This window comes from Phascolarctos cinereus, unplaced genomic scaffold (genome assembly GCF_003287225.1).
Source record: "Phascolarctos cinereus isolate Bilbo 61053 unplaced genomic scaffold, phaCin_HiC Scaffold_1;HRSCAF=81, whole genome shotgun sequence".
Lineage (NCBI taxonomy): Eukaryota > Metazoa > Chordata > Mammalia > Diprotodontia > Phascolarctidae > Phascolarctos > Phascolarctos cinereus.
In genome coordinates, this window is record NW_027555514.1 from 104,681,092 (window position 1) to 104,693,387 (window position 12,296).

Consider the following 12,296-nt stretch of genomic DNA (forward strand, 5'->3'; position numbering starts at 1 on the left):
AAAGGCATTCCAATAGACTCTGGCATAATATGAGAAAATGTAGGTGAAAGGTCTACCCCATTTGGATTTTATGTGGATTTTCCAGATTCCTGGGGGCAGGGGTTTGGGGGGTGGTGCTACACTAGATCTCCAAAATCTGGTTCCCTAGGCAGGGTGGATTTGGGAAACAGTGGTCTATGTGAGTAGCTCCTCCTCCTCATCTTCCTCCTATGGTCCTGACTACTGACAAAGTCTTGGGCCATGGTAGCCCTATGACAGCCCCTGCTACCACCACATGGTTATCTGGAAGATTCTACCCTGTCATGGGAGTTCTTTGCTCCAGGTGCCTTGCTTGGCCTATTAAAAAAAATAGAGAGTTGAAAGAAGAACAAAGGGAAAACCCAGACCTGTGTACCTGTGCTAATCTCATGTGAAATCTTGACTTCTTCAACCACATGTTCTTCAAAAATTATGGACAGATGAAAAACGCCAGTTTTTAGAAGCTAGACTCCTGGTAGGGTAATAGGTAGAAGGGATGAAGTAAAAGGATGATAAACCAAAGCCCCACCCCATTTTTTAGGAACTGTCATCGTCATCACACAGGATCAACAGGGAAAAATGATAACAGGTCAGGTGTTCTTAATCTTTTTTGTGTCATCCTGCTTGGAAGTCTGGTGAAGGCTATGGATCTCTTCTCAGAACAATGTTTTCAGGGGCACGAAATACGTTACAAAATTATATTGAAATGCATTTAATATATTTATTGATGTATTTGATATATTTAATATATTTAATATATTTAAATATAAAAATATTTTTTAAAAACCAAGTTTGTAGACCACAGGCTAATTCTTGATTTACATAAGATCTTATAGAATAGATCCAAGTTAATCCATGTAAATGAGTTTACCATGTTACATAACAAAGTGATTTGTGATTTATAAAGGAATTTTTACATTTTTAACTTTCCCATTTTTAACCTTTTAACATATCTGACCATCTTTTTAAAAAAAAATCTAATGATCCTGAATAAAGTGAGGTGGGGGGGGAAGTTGATGGCCTGCTAGGATATACAAGAGCCCAGATCTTCTGTAAACACTCCAGTGAGACTTAGAAATATATCAGTCTACAAGGAAATAAGTATATTGAAGAGCAAAAGAACTGAGGTTGTGGCCGAAAATATCACACCCAACTAAGATGAGCATATTTTGAATAAAAAAAAATGGACATTCAATGATTGCCAGACTTTCAGGATTTTATTGCAGAACAAAATGAACTTAATAGAAAATTTGACATCCAAGATCCAAGAGAAATATAAGGTAAACATCAAAGACTAATTACAAGGGACTCATTAAGGACAGGCTGTTTAGTTTTTATATAAGGAAATGTAAACTATGTCTAATGTAATTAGTAGTTGGGTAGTTCAAAAGAAAGATTGGGGTAGAGCTGAGTATGATGTGATTCTAAAAAGTAATATGGTCTAGGAAAAGGTGAAAAAGGTAAATTATCATATATAAATGAGGTGCCAGAGGAAGAATTGATATAGAGGAATTAGATGGGGGAGGAGGGCTGGTAGTTCTGGAACCCTACTCTCATTGGGAATGTGTTAAGGAGGGAACAATATGTACAGAATTCAGAAAAAAAGAGAGCAAAGGGCATAGGGAGTGGGGAAAAGATAAGGGAGGAATTTTGAGAGGGAACCCTACTCACATCAGATCTGGATTAAAGAGAGAATAATATATACACTTAGAAGGGGGTAAAAGTCTAAATTTATAAAGAAATAAGAGATGAGGGAATAGGATAAGGGGGCTATAGAAGGGTGTCTGGATGAACAGGAATGGGATAAAAAGGGAATAACGTATTTGGAACGCTATAAGTGTTCTAAATTCAGATAGAAAGGAGGGTAAGGAGAAAGGGTTGGGGGAGAGAAGATATGGGAGAGATCTTTGGAGAGGGAGTAGGTTAAGTAATAGGAGGGCAAGGTAGCAGGTAGAAGTAAAGTAGAGGAGTCAGGAGGAATAGGAAATAAGAGAAACACAAACATAAAGATCAAGAGTAGAATTTGTGGGAAAAAAGGGATAGTAATCATGATCTTAGACAAAGTAAAAGCTAAAATAGATTTTATCAAAAGAGAAAAATGGGGATACTACACTATTTGTCAGCCAAATTAATCAATATTGTTTTAGATTAGACCAGAGGTTCCCAAAGTGGGTGATACTGCCCCCTGGGGGTGCTGGAATGATCCAGGAGGGGCTAGAGTGGCCTCAGATGCAGTTGGGGTGTGTTGAATAAAAATAAGGGGGCCATGAAAGCATAAGGAAAGAAGAGAAGATAACAAAGTTTTGAAAAAATCATTTGTTTAGGTTTCATCTATTGTGCAACAGAGCTAAAATTGTAGTGATTACATTATTTTCCAAATAAACACACAGAATGCAAGTTATAACCAATCAGTGGTCAAGTATGCCAACAGGTCTTAACAAGCAAGTGTTGGCAGGTGAGCATGTTGTGCCTTGTCAGGAAGTCCAGCATTCATGGGCAGGAATATGTGCTTGTAATGACTTGTACCATACTATATGGTTACATGACACAATATTGCATCATCACAATTTCAATGCAGGAAAAAACCATGCATTTACAATAAATTATTAAATGTAAGATGCATCATTTAAAAGATATTTTATGTATTTTTGAAATGACAAATTTAAAAAAAAAAACTGTTAAAGTAGATTTCCAGGGGAGTGCTGAGTGATTTTTTTTAAAAGGGGGCAGTGTGCCAAATAAGTTTGGGAACCTTTGGATTAGACTATTTAAAATAATAAGACTATAAGTATAAGGTTGGAATATTGCTGTAGTATAGGAAATGATGAATTGGTGGGCTTAAAAAAATGTGGAAAGACTTGGATTTATCAAGGAAGATGTTATCCACTTTCGGAGAAATAGGACGAATAAGTACAGTAGAGTCTTACAAAGATGCATATGGATGTATATGTCTATATATGAATATGATTATAGATATATGTGTATGTATGTGTATATGTATTATATATATATTTGTGTAGGCCTGTATATGTGCATGTGTGTGTATATGCGTATATAAGTGTGTGTATATGTGCATATATGCATGTGTGTATGTATCTCCATATATATATTTGTGCTTAATTGCAGCCTTTTTGGGGAAGGGGGAGAGGAAAAAGGGGAAAAGAACAAAGTAAAAACTGCACAGCAGAGAATAAAAGAAAACTTACAAAGAAGCAAAGATGGACAGCTCTGAACACAATGTGTAGTATTTATCATATAGGCTTTCTTGAATTGGAAATTTATTGCTGTGTATTTTGAATCCTCTCTTACATTCTGCTGTACACACGGCAGTGCTTTTTTTTTTCTTATTTTGTATTTGTTTTAGTATTTAAGTTTATAATATGTTTCTTTTATTAAATACTACATTTTAGTATTTAAGTTTAAAATAAATTAATGGAAAAAAGGAGCAGCTAGGTGGCACAGTGGATAGAGCAATGGCCCTGGAATCAGGAGGATCTGAGTTCAAATCCGGCCTCAGATGTTTGACACTAGCTGTGTGACCCTGGGCAAGTCAGCCCCAATTGCCTCATAAAAAACTTCTTTAAAATAAAAATACAAAAAGGAAATAAGAAAAATTACCTGTAGACTCCTCAACCCAGACCTGGGATCCATAGAAGGACTCCCAGAATCCTGCTCTGTGGAGGCCTTGAGAGAGACAAGCCAGGGTAGGTGAAAAGCAGAGTGCCAAGCAGTGATGGGTTGGGTCCACCACCACCACTACTACCACTAGGAGCCCTGAGACCAGTGGTGAGAGAAAAACCCTAGGCAAAGAGCAGCCCAGGGTGTCTTTATAATTTGTCACTGCTGGAGCTCAGTGCAAGGGAGGGACCCTGAGGAGCTCCAGTTGGGGTCTGGCAGAACACCAGTGGTCTTGAGTCCAATGGTAGGTAAAAGGCCTTCAGCAGAAGCCAGATCACAGCGTCCCCAAAGCCTGGGGAGGGAGCCCATTGCATGGAAGTAGCCTGTCCATGAGTCCAGCAATCAAGAGGAAATGACCCCAGGTAGAGCTGGAACTGTGTGGCAAGAGGCAGCCCCAGAGTCCCTTAAAAGCTACCGTAGCCAGGACCAGGCAATCCCTGCCCATGCCTTTCAGTTGTAGACACTGATCCTCCAACCTAGGAAGTAAGGTTGATGAGATGAGCAAACTAAGGAAAATTCCAAATACCAAGAGGAAATACTTTAGTTTGAGAGATGCCCCAGGGAGTAATTCCACAGGAGAATAGCAATCCCACAATACAGGGAAAGCTGCAGACAAAAAAAAATTTTCCTGACCACAGTGATGACAAGAATACCTGGAAGAAACGACAAGTCACAAAATGGAATAACCAAGGAGAAAAGGATGATAAAAAGATTGATATCTTAGTAGAGTAGTAGACAGTAGAGAATGTCACCCAAGAACAGTATCCTCTTAAAATTGGCATGGGCTAAATGGTGAACAGTGACAGTTCATAGGAATGTCATAGCTCAAATCTAGAACTTCCAAGTCAAAGAAAAAAAATACAGCAGTCAAAAAGAAAGAGTTCAAGTACTAAGGGGCCACAGTAAAGATTACATAAGACTGCCCTTATTCAGGAAAAGACAACTTGGAATACAATATTCCAGTGACTAAAATATAGAGGCTTACAACCAAAGTAAGTAAACTGGTGTGTGCGGGGGGGGGGGGGATGTGGACCTTTAATGAAGTAGAGGATTTTAAAGCATTTTTAATAAAAAGGCTAGAGTTGAGTAGATACTTTGAAATGATAATACAAGTGCCAAGACAAACAGAAAATATTTTGTTAAATTGGAAAGTAATATATGGAGATAAGTTGTTTATAAATGATGGGGATAAGAAACAAATGTCTTCTCATAACCCTAATGTCTTTAAGATTTATAGATAGAGAAAGGTGAAAATGACAGAAGGCCTATGGGTAGCTTTATTTTGATAGTCTTAGGAAAAACAAAAATAGGAACAGGGGACTATATTGGCAAGAAAAGGCAGAAGGGGAAGGAAAGCACAATAGCATAAAAGATGTGTATAAAATGAAAGTATGTATGATTAATTGAGTGGTGAAGGGAATGGATATCCCATTAATCTCACTTTCATCTGAGCTGGATAAAGAAAGATTGATACATTAAGCTCCAAAGGGGACTAGGAGGAGATAGGGACAAAGAGAGAGATAGGGTTTGAGAAGGAAGGATAATTAAAGAAATGGTAATAAGCAAAACATCTGAATTTTGGAGAGGGGAACATGAAGGGGATTAAAAAGGAAAAAGGAGTTAAAAATCAAAAACTAGAAGAGTTGCAACAGAGAAGAAACAGGCTTTTTCATTTGTATCACAAGTATCCAACTCAGATTCTTTCACTACTTCATTTGTAAAGAGGAAGATGAGGACAAAGAGAAGAAAAACTGCAAGAGGACAGAATGGAGGGAAATACACACTTAACATTCATAACCCTGAGTGTTAATAGGACGAACTCACCCAATGAAGTAGAAGAGTATAGCAGGATGGATTAGAAATGAAACGCTAATCATATGTTGCTTACAAGAAATATACTTGAAACACAAAGAGTCACATATAGGGACTGAAGCAAAATCTATTATGCTCCAGCTGAACTAAAAAACCAGGGGTAGAAATAATGATTTCAGATAAGACTGTGGTAAATATAGATATGATAAAAAGAGACAAATTATATTGGCATAAAGGCACCAGAGGTGGTGAGTTAATATCAATAATATATGTGCATTAACTTACAAGAATATAAAATATATTAATAACAACAAAAGAGAAATAGACTTTAAAAAAACCAACATTAGAAAAAGAAGTAAAATGAGCCATAAATGAATTCTCCAATGAAAAACTCCAGGATCAAATCACTGAGAATTTATTAAATAAGTTCTATGTGCCAGGCATTGTGATAAGTACTGATATTACAAAAGAAAAGGCAAAAATCAGACCCTGCTCTCAAAGTGCTCACATCTGAATGGGGGATGTGTACATGGAAACACGCACAAACAGGATATATACAGGGTAGGTTGGTTAAGTACTATGATAAAGATACACTGAGAAAAAATTATTGGAGAGTTTTTATTTATAATTATTTATAATATTTATTATTTATTTTTTATTTTATCAGACTTATCTGAGAGATAAAGGAAGCCAGGGGTCAGAGATGAGAAAGGAAAGAGTTCCAAGCATGTGGAACAGCCAGTGAAAATGTTATGAGTTGAGAGGGAGAGTGTCATGTTCAAGAAAGCAAGGAGGCCAGTGTCACCAGGGAAGGGAAGGTAATAAGCATTTATATAGCACCTGCTATGTGCCAGACAGTGTGCTGAGCACTTTACAAATATCTCATTTGATCCATACAACAGCCTTGTAAGGTAGGTGCTTTTATTATCCCTGTTTTTACAGTTGAGGAAACTGAGGCAGATTGTGACTTGCCCAGAGTCACACAGCCAGATTTGAACTTAGATCTTTCTCAGGCTCAGTGCTCTATCCACTCCACCACCTAGCTGTGTAGGGTCACTGGATCACAGAGTACACAGAGGGGAGTAAGATGGAAGAACAAGGGGCAGCTAGGTGGCACAGTGGATAGAGCACCGGCCCTGAAGTCAGGAGGACCTGAGTTCAAATTCGGCCTCAGACCAAACACTTGACACTTAATAGCTGTGTGACCCTGGGCAAGTCACTTAACCCCAATTGCCTAAAAAAAAAAAAAAGGATGGAGGAACAAGACTAGATTATGAAGGACTTTGAAAGAAAAATGGAAGATTTTATATTTGATCCTGAAGGCGATAGGGAGCCACTGAGCCACTGGAATTTTCTTTGAAGATCAATTTAACATTGGAGGGTGGATTTGAGTGGCTTGAGGTAGGGAGACCAACCAGCATGCTATTGCAGTAATCCAGGCAAGAGCTGAAGAGGACTTTCTACTAGGATGGAGGCATCTATGAGAGAGATTACAAATGTAGAAATGACTGGCATGGGCAGATGATTGTTGGAGGTTGGGGGAGGGGTGAGAGAGTGGTGAGCTGAGATTGAATCCTAGGTTGTGACCCTAGGTGATTGGGAGGATGGCAGTATCCTCAACAGTAATAAGGAAGGAAGGTGGGAAGGTTCAGGGGGAAAGATACTAGGTTTAGTTTTTGATATGTTGAGTTTAAGATGTCTACAACACATCCACTTTGAGATGTCCATTAGGCAATTGGTGATACGAGACTGGAGGTCAGGAGAGAGGTTGGGGCTGGACAGATAGATTTGAGAATCATCTGCAGAGGCAATAGTTAAATCCAGGGGGACTAATGAGTTCAGTGAAATAGGAAAGAGAGAGAAGAATAGAATACCCAGGACAGAGTTGGGTGTAATCTGAATGAAGGTCCAGCAAAGGAAACTTAAAAGGGGCAGTTAGACAGGTAGTACAATTAGGAAGAAAATGTCACAAAAGCCTAGAGAGAAGAGAGTATCAAGGAGAAATGAGTGATTGAGAGTGTCAAAAGTTGAAGAGCGGTCATGAAGGATGAGGACTGAGAAAAAGGTCATTATATTTGATGATTAAAATAACTTTTATTAATTTTATTTATTTATAACTTTATTAAAAGATAACCGAGAGAGGACTGTCAGTTGAAAATGTCAGAAGCCTAACTGCAGTGTTAAGAAGAGTGGGAGGGAAGGAATCAGAAGTGTTGATTGTAGACAGCCTTCTCAGTTCAGTCACAAAAATGAGGAGAGACATAGGAAGATGGTTAGCTGGGAGGGGCTGAATAAGTAAGGGGGTTTTTGTGTGTTTTTTTTTTAATTGGAGACATACAGGCATATTTGTAGGCGGTAAAGAAGCAGCCAGTAGACAAGGGAAGATTGAAAATTACTGGGAGTGGTGATGATAGATCAGTCTTCTGGAGAAGACAGGATGGAATAGGATCACTTGTGTATATAGAAAGGTTCACTTTGGCAATGAGAAGAGGTACCTCTTCATGTGAGATGCGATAAAAGTGGTGGAGATGGTAGTGAAAGGCTTCTGAGTGATGTGAAATGAGGAGAAGGGAAAACAAGAGAGCTCTTGGTGAATGGTCTGACTTTTTTTTTTTTCAGTGAAATATGAGGCAAGATTCTCACTTAAGATAGGGCAGAGGTAGTAGAGAAAGGGATCCATGGGAGACTGGAGAAGAAGAGAGTATCTTGGAGGTTAGTGGACAACTACTACTAGAATCTTGATATTAGGTGATAACTATGAATTGAATGAACCTCAAAAGAGTTTACTGAGTGATGGTGGTAGAGGCGGGGGAATCCTTGAAGTGGCAAAGAGGAGGAAGGAATATTCTAACTCACCACCCCAATCAGTGAGTCAGGGGTATGAGCAAAAGGGTAAACAATGCTAAAAAGGGTGGTCAGGGAAGCTGTGTCATCAGGAGGGAGCCATATCTCATTGAGTATAAGAAAATAGAGTAAGAAAGGAAAAGGTTAAGGTGAAAGCTAGTTTGTTACCTATGGCATAGCTGTTCCAGAGGGCACAGTGAAAAATTTGGTGGCTTTAAAGTGGGACATTGGTGGGATTGGGTTAAAGGGAATAGGAACATGGGAACAGTCACTGGGGGACCAAGAATGGCATTGGAACAAGGGCAGCTTCTGTGTGGGAGTTGAGAATTATTGGTATAGGATTGACATGGTGGGAATAGTTTGACCATTAAACAGTTAGTTTAGGTAGGTTATCATTGACCACAGGGGTTCATTTTAGAGGTGCTGGACAACTTTGTGTAGCTGGAAAGTGGGTGGTGGGTAGTACAAAGCAGCTGCTGTGGAGTTGTCAGTGAACCAAGAGAATGCCTGGAGCGTGGTGGAATGGCTGCTCAGGGAGACTAGGAACCTTTTTTGTGCAGGTGCAGATGAGACAATCATTGTGGGATTGTAGGTGGCTAGAGAGAGTGCCTGGAACAAACATTTAAGGAACAATGAATTACAGTACTACATATTTTTGTTTAAAACAATAAGAAAAGAAGGTTCCCTTCCAGTCTTTTTCTGTTATACAAATTTGGTCTTGATACTAATCTAGGAAGAGATACACCAGAGAAAGAAAACCACAAACCCCTATTAATTATGGACATTATTATCTTAGCTAACAAGGTGATTAACACAACATAATTAGAAAAATTATGCTGTATGACCATGTTGAGTTGATACAAGGAATTCAGAGTTTGTTCGATATGATGAGAATTATAAATATAATAAATCATGTTGCTATAGATGACAATCACATAATATTAGTAGATACTTAAAAGCCTTTTGACAAAATCCAACACACATTTCTATTAAGAACTCTAGAAATGAGCTTTTCATTAATATAGTAAATTATATTTATCCAAATTCAAAAGCATACATCATATATAATGGATCAAAGTTAGAGATTTTCCCAGTAAGATTGGGAATAAAGCAAGGATGTCCATTATCACCATTACTCCTTAATATAGGGTTAAAAATACTAGTTCTAGCAATAAACAAGAGAAAGCAAGAGAATAAGAAAAGAAGAAACAAAATTACTGCTTTTTACAGATATAATAATTCACTTAGAAAACCCTAGAGAGTCAAACAAAAAATAACTGAATTTATTTATAAGTTTAGCAATTCCCAGATATAAAATAAAGCCACATAATCATTATCACTCCTATATGTAATTAACAAAACTCATAAGGGAGAGCTAGAAAGGGAAACTACATTAAAAATAACTGTTGTTTGATCATTCAATTATATCCAACTCTTTGTGATCCCACTGACCATACTGTCCATGGGGTTTTCTTGGCAAAGATACTGGAGTGGTTTACCATTTCCTTCTCCAGTGTGTCCCCATTTTACAGATGAAGAACTGAGGTAAATAAGTGTTAAGTGACTTTGCCAGAGCCACACAGCTAGTAAGCGCCTGAGCCTAGGTTTGAACTGAGATCTTCCTGACTCCAGACATGATGTTCTATCCATTGAACCACCTAGTTGCTCCCTCAGAAATTAAAACATTTGGAGTATTTCTACCAAGATATACTGAAGAACTATGTGAATCTGGCTATGTAATCCTAGCAAAATTAGACCTAAATAATTGGAGGAACATTAATTGCTCATGGATAGATCAAGCCAATATAATTAAAATGACAATAACTACCTAAATTAATGTCCTGATTTAGTGTTATACTAATCAAATAACCAAAGGAATGTTTTATAGAGGTAAAGAGAAAAAAATAACAGAATTCATGTGGGAGAACAAAAGGACAATAATTTAAAAGGTAATGATGAAAAACAGTGGGAAGGAGAAGTACCAGATCTCAAACTATACTGCAAGGCAGTAATCATTAAAATTATTTTGTAGTGGTTAAATAAAAAGAGGCTGATCAATGGTACAGATTAGATCTACAACATACAGAAGCAAATAAACAGTAGCATAGCATTGACTAAATGTCCCAGTTACTAAGGGAATGACTCACTATTCAACAAACACCGGGAAAACTAGATAGCAGTATGACAGAAATTAATTTTAAACAAACATCCTGCCATATACCAAGATAAGCTACAAATGGATGCATGACTTAGATGTAAAATGCCATTTTACAAACAAGAGCAAGGAAGAAATTACTTTTCAGATCTATAGATAGAGGAAGAATTCCTGATTAAACAAGTAATAGCATCATACCAGATAAACTGGATAATTTTGATTATATAAAATTTAAAGTTTTTGCACAAACAAATCTAATGTTAAAATGAAAAGAGAAATGGAAAATATAGCAAATTTTTCTGATAAAGTTTTCATATTTAAGATATATAAAGAACTGATTCAGATTTGTAAGACTAAGAGCCATTCTTCAATAGATAATTGGTGTAAAGATATGAACAGCACATTTTCAAAGGAAGAAATAGAAGTTATCAATAACCTGAAAAAAATTCTCTAAGTCACTAAAAATTAGAGAAATGAAAATTAAAACAACATTTAGGTTCCATTTCACTTTCATCAGACTGGCAAAGATGACAGAAGAGGAAAATATTGGAAATATTAGAAAAGCTATGGAAAAACAAGTGATCTATTGCACAGTTGGTAGAGCTGTGAATTGGACCAGCCATTCTGGAAAGCAATTTGGACCTAATGCTAAGAAGTTACTAAGCTGTGCAAACCCTTTGAGCCAGCCATACTACTCACTATCTGACAAAAATTTCTGGGAAAACTGGAAAACAGTTTGGCAGAAACTAAGTATAAACCAACATCTCATATGGTCAAAATGGGTACATAATTGAGATGTAAAAGGTGATATGAGAAATTAGGGAAGCATGGAATAGTTTACCTATCAGATGTATGGATAAAGGAAGAATTTATGACCAAACAAGAGATAGAGGGGATTACGGGAAGTAAAATAGATAATTTTGATTACATGAAATTAAAAAGCTTTTACACAAACAAAACTAATGCAGCCAGAATAACAAGGAAAACAAGAAACTGGAAAGGTTTTTATAGCAAATTTCTCTGATAAAAGGCGCATTTCTCAAATACATAGAGAATTGAATCAGATTTATAAGAATATGAGTCTTTTCCCAGTTAATAAATGATCAGAGGATATGAACAGGCAGTTTTCAGAAGAAATCAAAGCTAAAGCCATATGAAAAATATTCTAAATCAATCTTGATCAGAGAAAGCAAATTATAACAATTCTGAGGTACCATTTCACATCTATTATGTTGATTAATGTGACAGAAAAGGAAAATGACAAGTATTGAAGGGGATGTGGAAAAATTGGGACACTAATGTACTTTTGGTAGAGTTGTGAACTGATCCAACTATTCTGGAAAGCAATTTGGAACTGTGCCCAAGGGATATAGAACTATGCATACCCTTTGAACTTGCAATACCACTACTAGGTGTGTATCCCAAAGAGATTTTAAAAAAATAATAATAAAAAGGAAAAGGACCTGAATGTACAAAAATATTTATAGCAACTCTTTTTGTGGTGACAAAGAATTGGAAATTGAGGGGATGCCCATCAATTGGGGAATGGCTAAACAAATTGTGGTACATGGTTGTGATGGAATATTATTGAGCTATAAGAATGATGAGCAAGATGGTTTCAGAAAAACCTGGAAAGTCTTACATGAACTGATGCAAAATGAAGTGAACAGAACCAGCAGAACATTGTACAAAGTAATAGCAATATTATACAATGATCAACTATGAATGACTTAGCTATTCTCAGCAAATACAATGATTAAAGACAATTCCAAAAGACCTATATTGAAAA

General features: G+C 37.0%; 1 protein-coding gene across 2 annotated transcripts in view; it reads left to right on the forward strand.

The window, feature by feature from the left end:
* Window positions 1–12,296, forward strand: part of ZC3HAV1 (zinc finger CCCH-type containing, antiviral 1) — a 96,205-nt gene that overhangs the window by 60,088 nt on the left and 23,821 nt on the right. The gene's annotated exons all lie outside the window — the stretch shown is intronic.